This window comes from Tursiops truncatus, chromosome X, assembly GCF_011762595.2.
Source record: "Tursiops truncatus isolate mTurTru1 chromosome X, mTurTru1.mat.Y, whole genome shotgun sequence".
Classification (NCBI taxonomy): Eukaryota; Metazoa; Chordata; class Mammalia; order Artiodactyla; family Delphinidae; genus Tursiops; species Tursiops truncatus.
The window spans coordinates 74,155,564-74,162,616 of NC_047055.1; the positions used below are offsets into that span (position 1 = coordinate 74,155,564).

The 7,053-nt window shown below is 42.3% G+C and overlaps 1 pseudogene; it reads right to left on the reverse strand.

Annotated features, from left to right (window-relative positions):
* Positions 1 to 6,076: 6,076 nt before the first annotated feature.
* Positions 6,077 to 6,472, reverse strand: LOC101327455 (ubiquitin-like protein FUBI pseudogene; annotated as a pseudogene).
* Positions 6,473 to 7,053: the final 581 nt, after the last annotated feature.

Consider the following 7,053-nt stretch of genomic DNA (forward strand, 5'->3'; position numbering starts at 1 on the left):
ATCAAATCTGAATGAGCTCCTTGCTGGGTAGAGTAATCTTGGATGTAGACTTTAACTTTCATCTCTTTAAATATGTCCCACCACTCCATTCTGGCCAGCAGAGTTTCTGCTGAAAGATCAGCTCTTAAGCTTATGGGGAATCTCTTTTATATTATTTGTTATTTTACCTTTGCTGATCTTAATATATTTTCTTTGTATTTAATTTTTGATAGTTTGATTAACGTGTGTCTTGGCGTGTTTCTCCTTGGATTTATTTGGTATGGGGCTCTCTGTGCTTCCTGGACTTGATTAACTATTTCCTTTCCCATATTAGGGAAGTCTTCAAATATTTTCTCTTCGAATATTTTCTCAGTCCCTTTCTTTTTCTCTTCTTCTTCTGGGACACGTATAATTTGAATATTGGTGCGTTTAATGTTGTCCCAGAGGTCTGAGAGTGTCCTCAGTTCTTTTCATTCCTTTTTCTTTATTCTGCTGTGCAGTAGTTATTTCCACTATTTTATCTTCCAGGTCACTTATCCATTCTTCTGCCTCAGTTATTCTGCTATTGATCCCTTCTAGAGTACTTTTAAATTCATTTATTGTGTTGTTCATCATTGCTTGTTTTCTATTTAGTTCTTCTAGTTCCTTCTTAAATGTTTCTTGCATTTTCTCTATTCTATTTCCAAGATTTTGGATCATGTTTATTATCATTATTCTGAATTCTTTTTCAGGTAGACTGCCTATTTCCTCTTCATTTGTTAGGTCTGGTGGATTTTTTCCTTGCTCCTTCATCTGCTGTGTGTTTTTCTGTCTTCTAATTTTGCTTATCTTACTGTGTTTGGGGACTCCTTTTTGCAGGCTGCAGGTTCGTCATTCCTGTTGGTTTTGGTGTCTGTCCCCAGGGGCTAAGGTTGGTTCAGTGGGTTGTGTAGGCTTCCTGGTGGAGGGAACTAGTGCCTGTGTTCTGATGGATGAAGCTGGATCTTGTCTTTCTGGTGGGCAGGTCCACATCTGGTGGTGTGTTTTGGGGTGTCTGTGGCCTTGTTATGATTTTAGGAAGCAAATCTGCTAATGGATAGGGCTGTGTTCCTGTTTTGCAATTTATTTGGCATAGGGTGTACAGCACTGTAGCTTGCTGGTCATTGAGTGAAGCTGGGTGTTGGTATTGAGATGGAGATCTCTGGGATGTTTTCGCCATTTGATATAACGTAGAGCTGGGAGGTCTCTTGTGGACCAGGTCCTGAGGTTGGCTCTCACACCTCAGAGGCACAGTACTAACTTCTGGCTGGAGCATGAAGAGCTTGTTATCCACACGGCTCAGAATAAAAGGGAGAAAAAATAGGAAGAAAGGAAGAAAGAAATATGATAAAATAAAATAAAGATAAAATAAAGTTATTAACAGTAATTATTAAGAAAAAAATTTAAAAATTAAAAAAAAGAAAAAAAAACCAGACAGATAGAACCCTAGGACAAATGGTGAAAGCAAAGTCATACAGACAAAATCTCACACAGAAGCATACACATACCCACTGACAAAATGAGGAAAAGGGGAAAAAGTAATAAATCTTGCTCCCAAAGTCCACCTCCTCAATTTGGGATGATTCATTGTCTATTCAGGTATTCCACAGATGCAGGGTACATCAAGTTGATTGTGGAGTTTTAATCTGCTGCTTCTGAGGCTGCTGGGAGAAATTTCCCTTTTTCTTCTTTGTTCACACAGCTCCCGGGGTTCAGCTTTGGATTTGGCTCTTCTTCTGCATGTAGGTTGCCTAAGGGTGTCTGTTCTTCCCTTAGACAAGACGGGGTTAAAGGAGCAGCTGATTTGCCGGCTCTGACTCACTCAGGCCGGGGGGATGGAGGTGTATGGAATGCGAGACAGGCCTGCAGTGGCAGAGGCTGGCCTGACGTTGCACCAACTTGATGTGTGCCGTGCATTCTCCCAGGGTAGTTGTCCGTGGTTCTCGTGACCCTGGCATTGGCAGGCTGCACAGGCGTCCAGGAAGGGAGGTGTGGATAGTGACCTGTGCTCGCACACAGGGTTCCTGGTGGTGGCAGCAGCAGTCTTAGCATCCCATGCCCGTCTCTGGGGTCTGCGCTGATAGACGCGGCTCGCGCCCGTTTCTGGAGCTCCTTTAATCGGCTCTCTTAATCCCCTCTCCTCACACACCAGGAAACAAAGAGGCAAGAAAAATTCTCCTGCCTCTTCGGCAGCTCCAGACTTTTTCCCGGACTCCCTCCCAGCTAGCCGTGGTGCACTAACCCCTTCAGGCTGTGTTCACGCTGCCAACCCCAGTCCTCTCCCTGCGCTCCGACCTCTCCCTGAAGCCCGAGCCTCAGCTCCCAGCCCCACCCGCCCCGGCGGGTGAGCAGAGAAGCCTCTCGGGCTGGTGAGTGCTGGTCGGCACTGATCCTCTGTGCGGGAATCTCTCCGAGTTGCTCTGCACACCCATGTTGCTGTGCTCTCTTCCGCAGCTCTGAAGATTTCCCCCTCTGCCACCCCCTCTGCGAACCCGCAAAGGGGCTTCCTAGTGTGTGGAAACTTTTCCTCCTTCACAGCTCCCTCCCACTGGTGCAGGTCCTGTCCCTATTCTTTTGTCTCTGTTTTTTATTTTTTCTTTTGCCCTACCCAGGTATGTGGAGAGTTTCTTGGTTTTTGGGAGGTCTGAGGTCTTCTGCCAGCATTCAGTTGGTGTTCTATAGGAGCAGTTCCACATGTAGATGTATTTCTGATGTATCTGTGGGTAGGAAGATGATCCCAGCATCTTACTCTTCTGCCATCTTCTCAAATCCCTGCTGTAGCACATCTTCTTGATCCATGCCTCTGTTGATGGGCATTTAAGTTGCTTCCATGTACTGACTACTGTAAATAGTGCTGCAATAAATATTGGGGTGCATGTGTCTTTTTGAATTTTGGTTTTCATGGCATATATGCCCAGTAATGGGATTTCTGGGTTATATGGCAGTTCTATATTTAGATTTTTAAAGAACCTCCATACTGTTCTTCACAGTGGTTGTATCCATTTACATTCCCACCAATGGGGTAAAAGGGTTCCCTTTTCTCCACACCCTTTCCAGCATTTATTGTTTGTAGATATTTTGATAATGGCTATTCTGACCAGCGTGATGTGATACCTCATACATTTTCTTAGTTTTTTTAGGTTTGTTTTCATAATTCTTTTTTCTTCTTTTGTGTTTCTCACCTAAAGAATATCCTTTAGCATTTGTTGTAAAGCTGGTTTGGTGGTTCTGAATTCTCTGAGCTTTTGCTTGTCTGTAAAGCTTTAGATTGCTTCATCAAATCTGAATGAAATCCTTGTTGGGTAGAGTAATTTTGGTTGTAGGTATTTCCCTTTCATCACTTTAAATATATCCTGCCACTCTCTTCTGGCCTGCAGTTTCTGTTGAAAAATCAGCTGATAAACTTATGGGCATCCCCTTGTATGTTATTTGTTGCTTTTCCCTTTTTACTTTTTTTTAAGTAGGAATAAAAAACAAACTTTTTTTTCTACAGGAACATCTCAATAGGCATATATAATGATTGATACATAACTTGCTCTACAATAAGATCTGATTGTATTAGGGTTTTACAGACATCTATACAGAAATCATAACACTGATTATACTTTGGTTTTGGATTTTGATTTGCATGAGTTATTCATTCATTTGTTTCCCCTTAGAGAAAATAATAAGGGCCAAGTTACAACTGGACAATATGTAACAAATTGAAAATGTTTTTCTACATTATATTTCCTTGGATTTTTTATACTGTTAATTTTTTTAACATCTTTATTGGAGTATAATTGCTTTACAATGGTGTGTTAGTTTCTGCTTTATAACAAAGTAAATCAGTTATACCTATACATATGTTCCCATATCTCTTCCCTCTTGCATCTCCCTCCCTCCCACCCTCCCTATCCCACCCTTCTAGGTGGTCACAAAGCACCGAGCTGATCTCCCTGTGCTATGCAGCTGCTTCCCACTAGCTATCTATTTTACATTTGGTAGTGTATATATGTCCATGCCACTCTCTCACTTTGTCACAGCTTACCCTTCCCCCTCTCCATATCCTCAAGTCCATTCTCTAGTAGGTCAGTGTCTTTATTCCCGTCTTACCCCTAGGTAAGTGTGTGGTTTTCATCATTTTTGTTTGCTCTTTAGGTTTTTAGGTCCTTGTTAAACTTTTTTTGGTATTTTCTGCATTCTATTTCTGAGATTTTGGATATCTTTACTATAATTACTGTGAATTCTTTGTCAGGTAGACTGCCTATTTTCTCTTCATTTGTTAGGTCTGGTGGGTTTTTGCCTTGCTCCTTCATCTGCTGTGTACTCCTCTGTCTTCTCACTTTGCTTAACTTACTGTGTTTGGGGTCTCCTTTTCACAGGCTGCTGGATCATAGTTCCCGTTGTTTTTGGTGTCTGCCCCCAGTGGCTAGGGTTGGTTCAGTGGATTTTGTAGGCTTCCTGGTTGAGTGGACTGGCTCCTGTGTTCTGGAAAATGAGTCTGAATGTTGTCTTTTTGGTGGGCAGGACCACATTCAGTGGTGTGTTTTGGGCTGTCTGTGACCTTATTATGAGTTTAGGCAGCCTCTCTACTAATGGACATGGTTGTGTTCCTATCTTGCTAGTTGCTTGGCATAAGCTGTCCTGCACTGTAGCTTTCTGGCCATTGAGTGGAACTGGGTATTAGCGTTGAGATGGAGATCTCTGGGAGAGCTTTCACTATTTAATATTACATGGAGCCAGGAGGTCTCTGGTGGACTAGTTTCCTGATCTCAGCTCTCCCACCTCATAGGCACAGGTCTGACACCCAGCAGGAGCACCAAGACCCTGTCAGCCACACGGTCAGGTACATGGGGCTTTTCTTGCCTTTTGGGAAGTGTGAGGTCCTCTGCCAGTGTTTAGTAGGTGTTCTGTTGGAGTTGTTCCACATGTAGATGTATTTCTGATGTATTCATGGGGAGGAAAGTGATCTCCGCATCTCACTCCTCTGCCATCTTTGAAGTTCTCAGTCCAAGCCTGCATACTTTTACTGAGGAATTCTTAAACATTTAACGATGAAATAACACCAATTCTCTACAATCTCTTCCTTATTTTCTTTTCCTCTGTGCTCAGTCTAGGACCTGCTCATAGGGGGCCGTGTTCATAGGCCTCATCCCCTGCATTTCAGATCATACTTTCTTGTGAGAAATCAAGAACATGGATTTTAATTTTTTTTTGCTGACATAGTCCAGCATCTGGTACAGTCCCTGGCATGTAGTAGGCTCTCTGTAAGTATCTGCCAGCTGTCTTCACAGTAGCAGTGCCGATTGCAGCTCTGTCATCCTCCCTGCCAAGGGCCTGGACTTGCGCCAGGGCTTCCGAAGGACAGGGGACAGTCTCTCGGGCTGCTGGATCAGGGTGTGCTGAGGAACCTGGGCCCCCATGATGGGAACACCAAAGTCGAGGGAGGCTAGGCTGGGGCGGCAGTAGCGGCATCCTGCTGCCAGTGCGAGCCCACTCACTTCAGCTTTCCTCACAGCACCTTACGCCCGGAAGTGGAAGGTACCTGTGCCGCTGCAGTGTGCACTGGGACTTCACTCACATGCTTACATCCTTCAACCCACCAGTCGGCCCCACAGGTGCCTTCCCCCACCACTGTCTCACCTGTATATTTTCTTTACATCTTTTTCACATGGTCTTACATAGAGCAAACTTTTTTATTTTGATGAGATTCAATTAATCATTCTTTTCTTTTATGAATTGTGCTTTTGTTGTCAAAACTAAAATCCCTGCCTAGCCCTAGATCTCCCAAAATTTCTCCTTTGATTTTTCTAAAAGTTTTATAGTTTTACTTTTACATTTGAATCCATTATCTATTTTGAGTTAATTTTTGTATAAGGTGTGTGGTATAGGTACATTTTTTTTACTTATATATTTCCCATTATTCCAGTACTATTTGTTGAAATGTTGTCTTTCCTCCATGGAATTGATTTCATACCTTTGTCAAAAATCAGTTGAGCATATTGTATGTGTCTATTTCTGGGTACTCTATTCTTTTTTTTTTTTTTAATGACTGGACTAAGTGGCTTTATTAAAGACAACCAAAATTACAAAGGACTTAAGAGTTGGCATTATGGCCCTTCTTCTTGCCAAAGGTAGGCACAATATTCACAAAGCACCAGTTGTACTGTATATGTCTCTTGGCCCAGCCTATCTTCTTCTTCTCTTGTTTGGCCACCTTGGAAGTCTGACCTCTTATTTTCCTGGCACCGGCCATGGAACCATGGACTTTACCTCCAATCATGTGGCTGGCTACTTCCAGAGTGCTCAGAGCCTCCACCCAACACTGGCCCAGGGTAGCCTCATCCTCTAGGGGTGCGCATTCCAGGAGCAGGACTTGATCTTCTGTAGTGATGCCCTCCAATGAGACTACATGAGCTTTGATCTGGGTGACAGTCTCCTGGTCAGTCACCTCGAGAGTGTGTAGCTCCTGGGCATGGACAAAGAGATGCATGTTGGTGACTGAACCATGTATACCACTGCCACTAGTGTACTCTACTCTGTTCCATTGATCTACATGTCTATTTATCCACAAATACCACACTGTTTTGAATACTCTGGCTATATATGAAACCTTAATATCAAGTAGATTGATTCGCCCTGTACTTTATCCTTCTTTGTCAACATTGTTTTAGGTATCCTAGGACCATATACACTTCAGGGTAATCTTGTATATGTCTACCAGGAAACCTTCCTGGAATTATTTTGAGAATTGAATTAAACTTATCCATCAATCTGGGGAGAAGTTACATCTTTAGTATGTTGACTTGTTCAATCCATGAATACAGCATTTTTTTCCCAAGTATTTAGGTTTTAGATTTCCTGTCATCAGGAAAATTTTGCAATTTTCAACATATAGGTCCTGTACATATTTTGTTACATGTATACTTACATATTATATTTTCTGTTGAGAAACTTAAATCTATTAAAATTTATTTTAATTCTGGTTTACACATATTTATGGTTAGTGTATAGAAATGTGATTTGATTTCTTTTAGTTCACCTTGCTGTATTCATTATTTCTATTTTTTGTAT